At 43.0% G+C, this 17,103-nt stretch overlaps 1 protein-coding gene across 2 annotated transcripts in view; it reads right to left on the bottom strand.

The window, feature by feature from the left end:
* Nucleotides 1-17,103, bottom strand: part of LOC142502598 (prostaglandin D2 receptor-like) — a 42,138-nt gene that overhangs the window by 10,020 nt on the left and 15,015 nt on the right. Inside the window, exon 1 of one of the 2 annotated variants that reach the window (XR_012803805.1) lies at nt 1,732-1,824. The exons of the other annotated variant lie outside the window; for it this stretch is intronic. The gene's annotated coding sequence lies outside the window, so the exon portion shown is untranslated. Of the gene's footprint in view, nt 1-1,731; nt 1,825-17,103 lie in introns of those variants that run through there. 2 annotated transcript variants of the gene reach the window in all.

A 17,103-nucleotide genomic window follows, 5' to 3' on the forward strand; every position in this document is an offset into this window, starting at 1 on the left:
TTTTCTATCATCCCTCAAAGCAGCAGTCCCATTTTCTTTTTAACCTGAACCTGGCCTCTTCCGGACCTGACTGGTGGTCCATCGACTGGCTGGCACACTCCGGTTCCTGGCATATTTGTGTCACCAATAAAAAGTCGCAATGTCATCTCCCAACGTTGTTGCATCTTTTTATTGTCTGCCAGATCGATCCGGGGTCACTAAACTAATTGTATCTTGAAAACCACAGGGATCCCGGAGGTCAGGATCCGCACCGAGGGACCTCGCAGTTCAGGTAGTATAAAATAATCGATCAGCTGTTTTATTAAGCCTTTAATAATATGAGCAGACGTTGTATATTCTTCCTGTGCAATCATTTGTTGTGCTGCTTTTGAAATGAACCTCGTGGGCACACATTTGACAAGTTATTACGCGTGTTAAAGTGTAAGACAAACATGAATGTTCTACAAGACGCTGCATAACTGACTGATATGACAACATTACAAAATATGTACTGTTAAATGAATAAAGTAGAAATAGCCATGTTAGTCCAGTTGCCATAGTGCAGAATAAATGAGTACTTGAGTATTAGGCGATCCCTTTTTTTATTTGGACTAACAGTAGATATTACAAGGCATGCGTTTGAGAGTTCTCCTCTCTTTCTCAGGTCAGCGATACTGCTTTACAAAGTTTAACAGCCATGAGCTTAGGGCTGTCTTGTTTTTCATCTGTGTTAAGCTCATGGAATCTTTGTAAATCAGTATCGCTGACCTGAGGAAGAGAGGAGAACTCTCAAACGCTTGTCTTGTAATATCTACTGTTAGTCCAAATAAAAAAAGGTATCACCTAATACTCAAGTACTCATTCACTCTGTATTGTTAAATGGGCAGTTCTAAATGTGCGTTTTACAAGTCATTCATGCCACCTATTGGCAGTTCAGTTGAACTCACGCAAGCTGGAAATCAGTTTGATTTGATAATAGCTTTTTTTCCTATCGATCTGTAGTGCAGGATTGGTCACCAACAAGTCAGGTTTTAAGGATATCCCTGCTTCAGCACAGGTGGCTCAGTCCTATGCTGAAGCAGGGATATCCTAAAAATCTGACCTGTTGGCGGTTCTTGAGGCCTGGAGTTGATCACCCTTGCTGTAGTGTATTCTCATACTTTCAGTCTGCAATCCTGGAGCACGGGGAGGTAAATTTGTATTCACCAGGTAACAAAGAACACCCCCATGCTGTGGTGTATGCCTGATTTTAACCAAACATGGTTTGATTTTATTGAAGATCAAAGAAATCAAAGCAATCAAATCATTCTCTATAGTGTTTGTAGTTTTTATGGAGCATCAGTGGTGTAATGTGTCCCTCCCAAACAGTTTAAAACATCCACTGCATCCATCAGGGGTGGAACCAGTCACTGGATGCCCCCCCCTCTCCGGGGGCCCTGCCTGTGAAGCGGGTCCTTATGTAGCGGCAACGGAGGGAGCCCACACAGGGGGTTATTGCAGAAGTGGGGCCCAACTTTTGTGCTAGGAGCTCCAGCACAGGTAGGGTCGAGGGAGGGGGGACTTTAGAAATATCGGCTGCTAAAATAAGTGCCGGGACAGTGTTTTGGCGCATGGAGGATTGCCTAACCGGCGGCACTTATATTCACAGGAAACCCATCTCAATCCTGACTGATCGAGCATATGATCAGCGTTACAAACTAAAAACAGTGCCCTCTTGTGTAAAATGGGGAGACCCAACAATTAGGTATATACCTGTGATGTCTCAAGGTGAAGACCATGGTTGCAGCCTAAAAAACCTCGGGCTTTCTCAGAAACCCAAAACAGTCACTGTGTGTAGAGGGTTCTCTTGGGGGCAATGTGTCAGTCCAGGGATTATATGGAAGAGAGAAGAAACAAGGAAACACAAATAGTGTAATAAATTCAAACCATTGGAATTCTTCTTGTGGTTCTTTAAATCCCCAGCAGGGCGGCTGTGTGGAGTTGCCAATATGATGCAACTATGATGCGCTTCACTCTGTGGCTGTTAATTAATATAAAAAAGGTTGTCTCTCATTCAAATGCTTTAGTGCTTTATGAGCTCACATTAATCATTACATGGGTCAGAAGTGCTAAATCAAGCGGAGGAGACAGGGACCCCACAAACTGGGGGGAGGGGGGTGGAGAATTATTCTGGGCCCGGCAGTCCAGCGCTGGAAGTTGGGCACCGAGCAGATGACAGGCCCAACTTCTGCGTCCGGCTGCTGCTGTGGCTCTTTGCTGGATGTTGGGTCCAACGTTTGCATCTGCGAGTGGGACTGGCGTGCTATCAGTGGCCTGCCAAACCCGCGGTATTGTTTTTTGTATTTGTATAATGTGTGGGTATTGTTTGGGGGGTAGGGGGAGTAGGTAGTGCATGGGTATTGTGGCAGGGGGGTATGTATTGTGTGGGTATTGTGTATGTAGAATTTTGAGTGTGTGTGTGTGTGTGACCAGTGGGGTGGAGGGAGGGAGAAGGGAGGGAGAGAGAAAAGGGGGGTGGGGGTTGAGAGAGAGGGAATGGGGGGGTAGGTGAGAGTGAGGGAATGGGGGGAGTGAGAGAGAGGGAAGGGGGGTAAGAGAGAGGAGGGGGAGTGAGAGGAAGAATGTAAGATGGAGAGGGGGAAAAGAGAATAATACATTGGGCTGGGGTAGTGTGAGAAGGGGGAGGGAAATAGAGGTGGGTGAGAGTGAGGAGGTGTCTGAAGAGTAAGAGGGGAGTCTCGCAAAGGCCGTCAAAACTCTAGCCCTGTGTCCAAGGAGAGCTATGAGCTGGGAGGAGAGGTCACATTGCTGATCTTTTCAGTGCTGGAAGCCTGCAGTTATCTGGCAAGGTCGCAAATAACTCTCAATGGTTAGACAGAGATTTGGACTGTATTTGGTGACCAGAGGAGCCACAATGTGGGAAGAAAGCACAGACCAACACAGGCTGAAGGAGCGGCTCAGCGAGTAAAGGCACTGACTGATAACAATGACACTGTGGGCAAGTCACTTTATCTCCCTACTACAAACAAGTGAGGAACACCCTAATTTCAGTAGCGAATTAAGCATATACCTAGTTCCTACAGATCTTACTAACGCTATAAACAAAAGGTAACATTTCAACCAGTTTGCATGGGGAAGAGCGTGGAGCCTCTAATTCTCTGAGCTTCTCCAGCGTCATCTCCTGGCATCTCCTCCTGCATGGTCACATCATCATGGTTCTGCGATGTCCAACGGCATCACATTGCCATGACAATGTGACGACTCATGGCGCTGCGATGCCCCATTGTCATGGCAACGCAATGCCATTTGACGTCGCGGAGCCATGATGACAGGACCATGCAGGGCGAGATGCCAGGTGGAGGAGAAGCCGCCAGAAGATGCTGCCGGAAAGGTCGAGGCCGAGGCCCCGGCACATGTCCCTGCACTGAGCCCCGCAAACATCCCAGCCGGCCCACTGGAGCTGCTACGCCGGGGTCAGTTGTCCCGGCTCTCGCCCCTTCAGCTGCCCTGCTTATACTTATTATTTGGCATAGCTTCAGCAGCAGAGGTCCATCACAAAACTATACTTATGATTTAAGAACATATTGAGGGTGCTAACACGTCCATTCATGACAATTATTTGGGGTTCAGCTTAAGAAGAACGTGAAAGTAGGCTTCAAAAAGGTCTTGCAATAAACAAGCAAGGGACTGGTTGGACAGCGGACCTGAAGAAAAATATGAAACTCACCGGGTAAGTGAAAAAATAAAAAAGATTTATTACCGGAAACTACATATTAAAAAACACAAAACAAAGATACAAACAAAAAGAAAATCTCCCACGCGTTTCACGCCCAGAGGGCGCTTTCTCAAGGAGTACAAAGAGGCGAATGAAAAGGTAGATTATTTAACCCCTCCTTCTTTATCAGAAACATCTGAATAGAATTTATAATTAAATAAAAAAATGGCATAAACATATGTTATTAATATCTGTCGGAGCTCACCAATAAATACTATGTTGATTATCAATGTCCGTCAAAGCAAAATATCAAAACAGATTTACTGCGATGTCTTTGTACACATGTTAAGGAACACATGAAATGTAATGTGTTATACCAAGCTCTAGAATCACATAGTATAAATGAGAGCTCAAAGGGCCAGAGTTACAATAATGATCATTAACACTAGCTACAATGGTTAAACAAATAGGAACTACCCACACATTGCATAGTATGTTAATCATCAAACACACACACACACACACACACACACACACACACACACACACACACACACACACACACACACACGTAGAAGACATAAAAAAGGAAGAAAAAAGTGAAAACAGAGATCAATAGATGTATCAAAAGAAGCTTTAGATGTATCAAGGAAAAAAACTTTATAGGGCTGAGTAGTTGGTGTAACAAAAAATATTGTAGTTGCTACACATGTATTGTTATAGAAAACAAAAGTATCATAGAATCATAACTATAGCAACACTGTGTGGCCAGTGGCTGAAAGAAACACAGCGTTTACACTGATATATTATAACGTTCTCAAATGTTTTCACAAGAATATATGTCACCTAGAAAGAACATAATTATTGCAACGAGTAGTATTATAAGCATAGCGACATATAGTCAGGAATGTCCCCATAGATGATGAATAGGGAGTTGAATCAATGGCCAACATCAGGAATATAAATAAAGACCTTGAAGATGTCACAAACATCAATAATATCAACAATAGTAAATCATTGGACACATGAGTCAATGTATATGCAAAATTAAATAATTGACTCTACATAACATTCAATATAGGTATAGAAAAAGTCAATAATGCATTCACAATCAATCAAATGCCGACATGGGAAACCCAGAAAAGATGTATATAATCCATAATAGAAAGGGTATCCAACTATAGAAAATATTTTAGATCCCACTCAGAATTTAACACCTTCGGCATAAGTGTGTCCAGTGAAAAAATACAATAAGCCTCTCTTTTGTAAAGAACATTCGTTCTATCACCTCCTCGTGTATGCATTTTAACACGCTCTATGGGAACACACTTAAAGTTAGTAAGGGACCCTGACTGACATATGCTGAAATGCTTAGAAATGGGGTGTATCTGATCCTTTTTCAAGATATTGCATGATGCGAAGTTTAAAAGGTCTAGTAGTTAGACCTATATATCTCTTGTTGCACCCACAAATCAACATATAAATTACAAAATCAGTGTTGCATGTGATGAATGACAGAATGTTAAATGTTTTGGTTCCCTCCATATTGTCAAACACTTTAGTTCTCAGTGTATATTTACAAATTTTGCCACAGCCACGTTGAAAACAGCCCATAAGTGTTGGACAGAAATCTCTTGATTTAAGTTGTTTATCTGATTTCAGCATGCTTGGAGATACAATATTTCCAAGTGTTTGAGATATCCTAAACACAAATTTAGGGTCTGTTGCTACAATTCCTCGTAGAAGTGGATCTGTGGAAAGAATATTCCAATCTTTTGATAATAAATTTAATGCAATCGCCTGGTTACTGAATTGTGTGATGAAATATGGAGGGTCAAAATCAGTATAATTTTTCTGAGCAGCTCCCCTACATCCTGTCCTGTATCGGTTTGATTCTGAAACGTTGCATGGTCAGGATCAACTAGGTCCTCTCTATTTTTGGCTAATGCATTGACATAGGCATCCTCAAGTGTGTTTTTATTGTATCCTCGAGAAATAAACCTTTGGAACAATTCCTTGCATCTAAACTGAAAGTCCTCCATGTTGGACCAGTGAACACGTAGTCGTAAGAATTGTCCACATGGTATACCTTTAAATAAACGTTTATTGGGACAATTAGTGGCATGAAGTACAGTAGTTAGAATTTTCTTTTCGAAAAATGTCTGTGTGTACCTTTTGATCAACTCCAACATATAAATTTAAAATCAAGAAAGTGAATATGATGTAGATGATATTAAAAAGTAAATAAAAGATTATATGAATTGGTATTAATGTACTCAACAAATGAATGAAGTTCATCTAGTGACCCCTTCCAGATAAAAAGAAGGTCGTCTATGTAGCGACGGTAAAAGAAAATCAGATGACGATAGGGGTTTCCCTCTCCAAACATGTGGGCAGCCTCCTACCAACCCATGAACAAATTAGCATAGGATGGTGCGAAGCAGGTGCCCATGGCAGTCCCATGTGTCTGGAGATACAAACCCCCATCAAAAAGAGTGAGGAGTCATCCAATGTAACCCAAATAAAATTGGGACACCAGTGAAAATCTGTAAAGAGTGATAAGACATGTGATGTGTCAAGAAGATGTGAACGAAGTGTGGATACTAGTGGTTGTAACTTAGTGGTCAATGTATATAGAGAGGTGCTCACCTAGTGACCCTATGCTGGAAACTATACGATCAGGTGGTGAGTGAAGGGATTTGTGTATTTTAGGTAAATGATGAAAGATGGGAGTGATGGGATGCATACAATGTAAATGCTCATACTGTTTGGCAGAGAGGACCTGAAGGTTCTTACCCATGTCTAATAGGTCATAAAGTTCCCAAAGACAGGAACTAGTTGGAATCGACTTTAACAAGACATATGAAAGCAGGTCATTCAACTATCTATGTGCTTCCGAGTCGTAATATATACGATCATGGACAACAACAGCTCCACCTTTATCGGCATTGTTTATTACAATATTTTCATTATTTTTTTAACGATGGGACAGCCTTACGTTGTTCAGGGTTCAAATTATTTTGGTGTTTAGGATCTTTTGTAATTTGAATACCCTTAGAGAGAAGAAATAAGTCTCTTTCAACCGCTCGTTGAAACACATCAAAGGCACTTCCTTTCACATAGGTTTGGCAGAATATGGATGCATTTTTTAGATCCGAATCCTCCCTTCCTATAAAGAAGGTTAAAGGATCTTGTTGGTCTCTCTGGTCGTCAAATAATTCTGTCATATCTTGAAGAAAACAATGATCTTTGAAGGTAAGGTGTCTTGTAAAGTCAAAAAACGGTAGCATGTCTTGTTCTTCATTAGTAATTAAATCACTTATATTCGATGCAGGTGCGTCATTGTTGACTTGTCTTTGTTTGAAAAATCTTTTTAGCGTTAACTTATGAATACATTTGTATAAATCAACAGTGGTTGTAAAGAGACTGAAATTATTATCTGGTACAAATGTGCAAATGTGAGGCCCAAATTGAGCACCTTCAATTCTGCTTGTGTCAAAGTGTGTTTTGAGATATTAATCACATTAGTATCTTCTATACTTAGCATCTCCTCTTTGCCAGGTTGTCCCCTCGATTTTGCTTTTGATCTCCTTCTCTTTCGTCGTCGTTTTTTGACGGAGTTGCACACCTAGAGGTTGCATTCTGACTCCAATGTGACTTTCCAGATGCACGTGCCTCATCTGCTGATGAGGTAATGGAATCGCCTTCTGAAAAGGAAACACCATGTGTGGCGACATCATTATCAGAAAGTTCAGAATCTGCCTCTATGACAACTTGTTTTGGGTGATTTTTTTAAGGATAGATTTAGCCGGTTTTGATGATTTCTTATTTTGAGAATTATTACGAGAAGATGGTCTTGCAGACACGTTACGGTTACTGGTTACGTTCGTAATCTACTCTCGTTCATATTTATTCTGTTTTGTTTGCATTATGTTTTTTTTCAAGGCTATTAATCCATTGAGCCAATTTGTCATCTAATTCTTTGAATTGATCAATATGTGTGAAGGCCCTTCAAAAAGTCTTGCAAGCAACTAGACCGGCAAACTTGAAATTAAATAAGGAGACATGCATTTTTGGGGTTAAATAATTAAGGTTTGTTGATTTTGTTCTTTCCCATGAAGGTATAAAACATAACAAAAGAGAAGTGTCAGCCATTGAAATGATGACTCGTTCGCAATCAAAGAAGGATGTTTAACAGTTTCTGGGCATGTGAACTACTTTGAAAAGTTGATTTCTAATCTAGCAACAGAGAGCACCCGAGAGGAGACTCTTGGAAACTAGAAATGGTTATAGGTCTTGATCAGGAGGAATCATGAACAATTGGTGCTGGAGGCAATGTTAAAGTGCTAGGCACCAGAAAGGTCTATTAAAATTTTGGCAGGTGCTGAGTGCAGGTATTCTCTAGAACAGGAGCGTAGCTACAATTTTTGGGCCCCTCTGCAAACATTTTGTAAAGGCCCGCTCTATCACGCTCTTCCCTCGTCCTGATTTCTTGGCGCGACAGGCCGGTCATGTGAGCGTTCACCCAATGAGGGTGAACCAGCTCAGTGACGTCACTGGCACACCCCCAGACACGCCCACGGATGGTGCGCGTACCATGGCCAGGGAAAGCACCCGCTTTCCCTCAGCCTCCGCGCGCCTCTGCACGGCTGCATTTACCATATCCGCAGCCTAACCCTCACTCTCCTCTCCTCCTCTCTCTCCCCTAATATTTAACTCTCTCCTCCTCTGTACCTCTCTCTCCCCCTCCTCTCTAACTCTCACACTACCCCATCCTCCCTCTCTCATTCTCTCCCCCCTCCTCTTGCTCTCTCCCACTCTTCCCCCTCCACTCTAAATCTTCCCCCTTTCTCTCTGTTTTCCCCCCTTCTCCCTGTTTTCCCTCTCCTATAACTCTCTCACTGTCCCCACCCTCCTCTCAACTCACACACGCAATTCCCCCTTACTCTCACTCAATTCCCCCTTACTCAATCCCCTCTTCCTCTCACACACAATCCCTCCTTCTTCTCACACTCAATCCCCCTACCCACGTCACACTCAATCCCCCTCTATTTCACTCAACCCCAATGCCCACTTACTGTACCTTGTGGGACAGGGGCGAGACCTCATATCCTGCATCAGTGGGAAGCTAGGGCCACACAGGTGGATGCAAAAGTTGGGCCCGATTTCTGGGTAGGCCCTACAACGTTAGGGCCCCGCAGCAAACAGTCCCCGGCAGCCAGACACGGTGGTTGGGACTGACCTCTGGCCATGCCCAACTTCCAGTGCTGGCCAGCCGGGGCCCCCCCTGCTGTTGGGCGCTCCTGCATTGCAGGGTTTTGCAGTATTGTAGTTACACCCCTGCTCCAGAAGCACGATAACTCTTGATAATCCATGGTTTATACTACCAGATTATTAACTGATGGGGAATGCTGAAAACATGGCAGAAGTATGTTTTAGCTGCAATTTATATGCCAAGAAAATGTATTTTTACAGCAGATGCATGGACCAGACCAGTGGCTTTAGCAATGTTGATCTAATTGTAAAAGGAATCCTCTTAGCTAACCACCAACTGCAAAGAATCAAATGAAAAACAGAGAAGGGTGAAACACTAATGATCCCTGCAAATGTCATAAAGGAAGGGTGAATGGTTCATCCTTTCACGATAGAGCTCCTTACCAATTCCCCACTTATCATAAAGGTATAATACACCTCATTGTCAATCTACACTTCACCCTCAGGGTGCCAATTAGTGTAAAAAAGCACTAATAAAGGGTTAAATAATAGTGATAAAGTGTACTTAGAATAAATTGGTGCAAAATACAATACTATGTTACAATAACAAATATCACATGAGCTGCCTTAAAAGTCTAACTGGTTTTCGTTGGAAACCAGATTGGATAACTTGGAAACAAAAATACTTCTATGGCGGTGTGACAACGATTGACTGAGATCAAACCTTGCCAAACGATTTCCTTGGAAATAGGCTCTGTTGTTCAAATCCACTTTGCCGTTGGCGATGCCTCAAAACTGCACACAATGCTGGAGGGGGTTTTGCAGGTGGAAACAAAAGAGAAAAACAGTGCCACAATGGTGCGTTACCCTTGGATATATTTCACAGATTAACCATGTTGAAAAGTACCTTGTGAAAGGCCAATGCTATAATCACAGGATTACTTTAATAATGGATGTATTACATATAAAAAACATGTAAAAAAACACAATTAAACCTACGAGGAAGAGACACCTAAGTCTTGAAACGCGTAGGGTTAAACAAGACTGGGCAGCACGGAGCAGACTAGTGGAATCCCCACAGCTGATGTTACTGACGTCAGTTGGCGAGATGGAGTGACAGATGCGATTGTGCACCTCCACGCCTGGCAGACCAGCTGTGACGTCACCTAGAGGGGCGGATCAATTGGAGGCAGTGGACGGCGGAGCAGAGCCGGGCAACGGATCAAGCACATGTCCTAAACATCACCATTGGGGATTACCACCGCGAGACTGCAATGTACTAGGCTCATGTCCTAGCAACGTCTAGTGAGTAGGATTCTAATTTTTATAAGCAATGGAGAAGACCATTTAGTCTAACATCATTGTGATGCACCAATTGTGTTTTTGCTGTGTAATAGTGAAAGAAAGGCGCTAGCTCTACTAGTGTTCACTTATAATATACAGTGAATAAAATTCAAATCAAGTGATACATAAACATAATTCAGTGAAAACGTGATAAATAACGTGAATAAGTGAATTAAAACCCCCTGCTCAAACCCAGCTGGTAGGGACTGGTTCCACTAGTCCCACAATTCGTAGATATCCGTTTGCAATCCAGGGGGAGACCAAAGTTTCTGAATGTCTCTCTGCTATATCATCCTGGATGGCCCTCCGCCGCCTTAAACTCAACATGGCTAAAACAGAGCTCCTCATACTACCTCCCAAACCTGGCCCTACTACCTCCTTCCACATTACTGTTGGAACTACGATCATCCACCCAGTAGACCAAGCACGCTGCCTAGGGGTTACACTCGACTCCTCTCTCACATTCGCCCCTCACATTCAAAACATTTCTAAAACTTGTCGCTTTTTCCTCCGCAATATAACAAAGATACGCCCTTTCCTCTGTTGCTCGACTGCTAAAACTCTGACTCAGGCCCTCATTCTCTCCCGTCTTGATTACTGTAACCTCCTGCTGTCCGGCCTTCCTGCCTCTAACCTGTCTCCCCAACAATCTATCCTAAATGCTGCTGCCAGAATCACTCTACTCTTTCCTAGATCTGTCTCAGCATCTCCCCTCCTGAAATCCCTCTCCTGGCTTCCAATCAAATCCCGCATCTCACACTCCATTCTTCTCCTCACTTTTAAAGCTTTACACTCTTCTGCCCCTCCTTTCATCTGAGCCCTAATTTCTCGCTATGCACCATCCCGACTCTTGCGTTCTGCTCAAGGATGTCTTCTTTCCACCCCCTTTTTATCTAAAGCCCTCTCCCGCCTTAAACCTTTTTCACTGACTGCCCCACACCTCTGGAATGCCCTTCCCCTCAGTACCCGACTAGCACCCTCTCTATCCACCTTTAAGACCCACCTTAAGACACACTTGCTTAAAGAAGCATACGAATAGCACTGTGAACATTCTGAACACATGATACATAAAGCTTGGCCCCCTGCAGACGCACTTACCAGAACTCCCTCCTCCTGTCTCTGTACGTTCTCCCTACCTACCAATTAGATTGTAAGCTCCTCGGGGCAGGGACTCCACTTCCTTAATGTTATGTTTGTCTAAAGCACTTATTCCCATGATCTGTTATTTATATTATCTGTTATTTATTCGATTACCACATGTATTACTACTGTGAAGCGCTATGTACATTAATGGCGCTATATAAATAAAGACATACAATACAATACAATACAATATAAGGGAGATAAAACAAAATACAATCTAAGTGCAGACAGTTTGATAACTTATGGGTTAATTCAGTGTCTTGGCTCATATGTGTGGCCTACTCACAAGATGCAGGTCAAAAACGGGCAGTGTGACACAGTGGTCTTTGCAGGAAGGACTTCTATTCCAATGAATAATGGAGACCTTCACTCTCAGCAAAGCAGTATAGAAGAGAAAAGATTTCCATAGTGCAGACCACTCATAAAAAACGTGCCTTTATGGGGTTTTAAAATTGAACACTTACAATAAAAACATTTAAATAATGCGTGTATCACAATACTGTGACCGAAGAGAGTTTGCTGTTGACTTCTGGCTCACCCACCACCTCCTGAGATCCCTCTGGGGTGTACTGGTCCTGTCAGCTCCGGTCCTCGAGTAGGACGCCGCTCTGTTCTGTCCCTGGAGTGTCCTGAGGAAGCCTCGCACCGTATTGGCGAAACGCATAGAGTGGTAGCCGCCCAGAGGAGGAGAGAAGCAGTGTCAGAGATTGCAGACCCACAACCGGAAGTGACGGATCGCGGCCAACCGGAAGTGACATATCGGAGCTAACCGGAGGGGACAGGACAGCACGCCTTAGAGGGAGCTCCAGGGACAGAACAGAGCGGCGTCCAACTCAAGGACCGGAGCGGACGGGACCAGGACACCCCAGAGGGATCTCAGGAGGTGGAGAGTCCAGCGTAGCGGCGTCCCACGCAGGGTCCACAAACCGGAGGTGGTGGGTGAGCCAGAAGTCAACAACAATCTCTCTTCGGTCACAGTATTGTGATACACGCATTATTTAATTTTTTTTATTGTAAGTGTTCAATTTTAAAACCCCATAAAGTCACGTTTTTTATGATTGGTCTGCACTATGGAAATCTTTTCTCTTCTATATACACCGCTGCTTTGCTGAGAGTGAAGGTCTCCATTATTCATTGGAATAGAAGTCCTTCCTGCAAAGACCACTGTGTCACACTGCCCGTTTTTGACCTGCATCTTGTGAGTAGGCCACACATATGAGCCAAGACAAATCACTGAATTAACCCATAAGTTATCAAACTGTCTGCACTTAGATTGTATTTTGTTTTATCTCCCTTATATGCTCCCCCTGGATTGCAAACCAATTGTGTTTTTTACATGTTTTTTTCTATGGAACATTGTCACGTACGACCCCCTGCTAGCACACGACCTGCATACGGGACAAGGTTTAATACCGACGCTCGCAAGTGCACCCGCTCTTCACCCCCGCAAGGGTCCGTCAAATGGACAGTATCCCCTCATACAGGATCAAGGATCAATACACAACCCGCAAGCTGCCCCACTCTTCACCCACTCAAGGGTCCCTCAAATGAATTGTGTCTCTCCTCAAGCCGTCCCAATATACCACCGCCATGAACAGCACACATGAGCACGTGACTTAGACATGCAACCAGGGTTAATGCACAAGGCTACTCTAGCAACCCCTCCTTCTCCTCTGCAAGGAACCAGCGAGTTAGTATTAACCCCTACCCAATTGCACATCATAACCATCCACTGCCACCACCTGAGGTTATGCAGATATGATAACAGATCTTAGACTAACATCTGTCAGGGCCCCAGGTCCCTGTTTATTATAGGAAAAACTATGCACTTTAACACAAAATCAGTTGTAGTAACATGTGCCCGAATTCGTAAGTTATTCTCTCCAGAGCGCATGTTTTACATGTTTTTTTCTATGGAACATATTCATTATTAAAGTAATCCTGTGATTATAGTATTGGCCTTCCATGAGGTACTTTTCAATATGGTTAATCAGTTAAATATATCCAAGGGTAACGCACCATTGTGGCACTGTTTTTCTCTTTTGTTTCCACCTGCAAAATCCCCCCCCAGCATTGTGTGCAGTTTTGAGGAATCGCTAACGGCAAAGTGGATTTGAACAACAGAGTCTATTTCCAAGGAAATCTTTTGGAAGGATTTGATCTCATTCAATCATTGTCCCACCGCCATAGAAGTCTTTTTGTTTCCAACTTACACTTCACCCTCCACTGAAGAGTAGGTGAGTGTTTATGGCCGACAGAAAGGAGATATGTGTAAATATTCATATTTCAACCTAGGGTGTTTGTGCACCCACAGTTTATCTTTATAATAAGGGATCTTTGTTACTGGCTTTGGCCAGATTTTAACTGCACTAAATCACAAATAAGCATATGCTTCATTTATTTAAACCCTTCTGGCACTTTCACATACTTCACAAAATTGAGTCCACAGGACAATAAGAAATTGCATATATTCAGTGTAGGTCCCTGCTAAATGGAGGTTCCCTTGACGAAGTTGGCAGGCATGAATCATGTTTTGGTCAAAAGATGCAACTAAATGACTCCTTTGTTACACGGACTTGGGTTCAAAATGTAAACATGCCGCTAGTATATTTGAGCCCAAATGGCAGGAGCGCTGGAATTGTTCTTTGTTTTCCATAAAGAAAGGGTTGCCAGAAGAAAATTGCTCTACAAGTGTAATACACTACTGAACTGCAGACATTGACTTTCAGCGACAGAAGGAACCACTTTCAAGGGCAGTAAGATTGTAATACTGACGAGTCTTCGAAAAGAAATGCTGCTCAAGATCATTTAGGAGAAGAGAAGTGCAAAAAAAGTGCAGAAGTGATGTGTCTGCTGCAAATGAATCAAGACCTACTGTAGCTAATGTCCTAACTGCTTTCCATGCTTGAGATACAAACTGCCAACAAGCAGAGCCACTGAAGTCTCACGGATTCACACATTTGTAATTTTATATCCATATATTTTTACAGTATGCAAGGCTAGGTATGAAGGGCTTTGATGGGGCTTACAAACCCCTCACTTGCAAACCAGCAGTACTAACAAAGGTTTGCCAGGCATGCTGCATAACTGCTGGAAACTCCCCTGTTCAAAAGTCAGGCAGCTAATTAAGGCAGAGGGATAGCACCTGCAGCCAATCTCATGAGCTATATAGTCAGGCTTCTGAGAACACACAGAGGCTCATTCTGGTCTCAGCCAAGGAGGAGACAGGAGCCCAGTGGTTATATTGCTGTATAGAAACCCTTGTATGTATATTTTTCTGTTAAGAAGTGTCATATGTAAACCTTATGTTAAGAAGTGTGTCCTCTGCTTATTGAGAGGTATTAAGGGACTGGACAATAAAATACTTGACACTGCATGCTGGCATAAGGACTAATTATTAAGCAGACTATGGAAGTTTGTTACAAGGGCATATTTCCCAGACATTGTATTCCAGATGAATTATTTAGTGTTAACCGGCGACAATTTTCCAGTGGTGAATTTAGGCATTTTGCCTGGGATTAGAATTTTTGCTGCACAATATCTAGTCCAAATGTACAGGTGGAAAACTCAAGCAATACTGTGAACAACTAAATGAAAACACTGTTTAATGTGGGTCTGATTTGTATAGAGCTTCATTAGTTTACTGATGTCCACCATTGGACAATGGATTTTCTCAGTCTAGCTGTTGATGGAGAGAAGGATGAGGACAACTCTACCAATCATTGAGAGCTTGCTGATATCTCAGGACAATAAAACAAATAAACATTTTTCAAAAGAGGCAAAAGAACATGAGAAAATAAACAAAAATATTACTTTGACAGTCGGCAATCTTTCAGTCTAACCCAGGAGATTGGGTTTGTCTGTGGAATCACATCTCTTATACCTGGGGCCAAAGAAGTGCAAACATGGAACAAGTGCCAGCAAGGTCTCATATAGTCCATACAGACCAGGGAGACACAGTTTGGAGACAGTTTGGAAATAGATACACACATTACCTATACATTTGTGTATCTATTTACTGTACATGAAAGTCCAGACACACAGACAGCCAGTGGGGAGCCTTGCATTATAATACCTGGAACATATAATGAGGAGAAGGGCATTCAACAAGATGACAGCAGAGATTTAGCTGAAGAGCCAACACTGAGAAGATCAGGAAAGGACATCGACCACCCTGAAGGACTCATTGAGGCTTGTTAACTAAACTAGAGACAAGGAAGTTTCAAAAAAAAAAAAGAAATACGGGCCAAGAGTCAAATATAGCTGTATGTAGTATGTACATTATATATAGTATCATTTATAGTGATGTACCAAGCCCTGGGTAATTACTCGGTACCCGGCGCCTTTTAAGCTACCCGGACATTATCCGGATCCGGCAGCAGGGTTGGATCCAGCGCCGGGTAATTTCAGAGTAGCTTAAAATACTTCAACACTTACCTGTAGCCGACAACGGAAGGTGAGGAAAACCGCGACGACATCTGGAGCAGCAGCGAAGTCCTTGTTCAGCCGGCGGGAGCAGCAGGAATACAGCACAGTTGATGCCAGTGGGAGCCGGGGAACCATGGGAACGGAGCAGGAGCGTTCCTATTGGACAGCCGGCTCCTCCCCTGGTATTTAGGTCCGATGTGCATGTCCTACCGAATTGCTGTCAGTGACCTGATTTTAGCTTAATAAAGTCAATAAAACATATACTATTTACACTATGGAGCCCGCGCTGTCCCTTTTTGTTTTATATATATATTTATGTGTGTGTGTGTGTGTGTGTGTGTCAGTGTCTACAAAGTTTTGATTGTAACAAGTGCTACAGACAACCAGTTTGAGAAGGTATTTCCATCCTCAGAGACTATTAAGACATTTTCCCATTCACAGATTGTAATTCTGTAATATGAGTCTTATCCCTGTTTGTATTCCATAGTACTCAAGTTCTTAGAAGTTTTCCACACCCTGACATACTTTCTGCAGCTGCTCACATCTCTGCAGGTATATACTAGTACTGTATATACTAGTCATTGGGTAGGTGCCGTCAACTGGTATGTAGATTATATTGAAGGTGGCAAAATGTGTATTTTGTCAATGATAAAGCATCTATTTATATACATAGTTCTGTAAATCTCAAACATATGATTCCGTTCTGATGTGTGATTAGCTAATGTTAGGTTCTGCAACCAAGGTGCATTATCAACAAAAACACCTCATTGAACAAATGTTCTTTTTATTATTATTGGTGAATGTCGTTATTACTTTGGGGAAAAGTGCACCAGGGGCAGATAACTCACAAAAGGAACATACCTAGAAGTGTGATGCTCTTCTGGGTTAGGCTGAGTCCCCGCTGGCGCTGAGCGCGCTCATGCTTGGAGGGCGTGAGCACCCGGTGTCCTGTCATTTACGCGCATGCGCGCGGGGGGGGGCCTTGAGCGCGCTGGAAAGTTAGATTTTTTGTTTACATAAGTGCAGAGCGCCGGTGAGCGGGGACTTACATATATCTATATATGTAAGTAACCGTGGCAAGCGCCGCCCGCTCAGCACGCTCAGCGCTAGCGGGGACGCAGCCTTAAGGAAACGTGTTGTTTTTGTGACCTCTCACTATACAGAAACTAAGGTTGGGCACTTGCATGTGATGTTTTTGATCTTTTTTTAACATTTAATCATTGGTTTACTTTTGGATGTGGTTTTGGTTCTACATGTAGCCCCCCCTTTGGGGTCTACTA

The sequence above is a fragment of the Ascaphus truei genome, chromosome 9, assembly GCF_040206685.1.
Source record: "Ascaphus truei isolate aAscTru1 chromosome 9, aAscTru1.hap1, whole genome shotgun sequence".
NCBI lineage: Eukaryota > Metazoa > Chordata > Amphibia > Anura > Ascaphidae > Ascaphus > Ascaphus truei.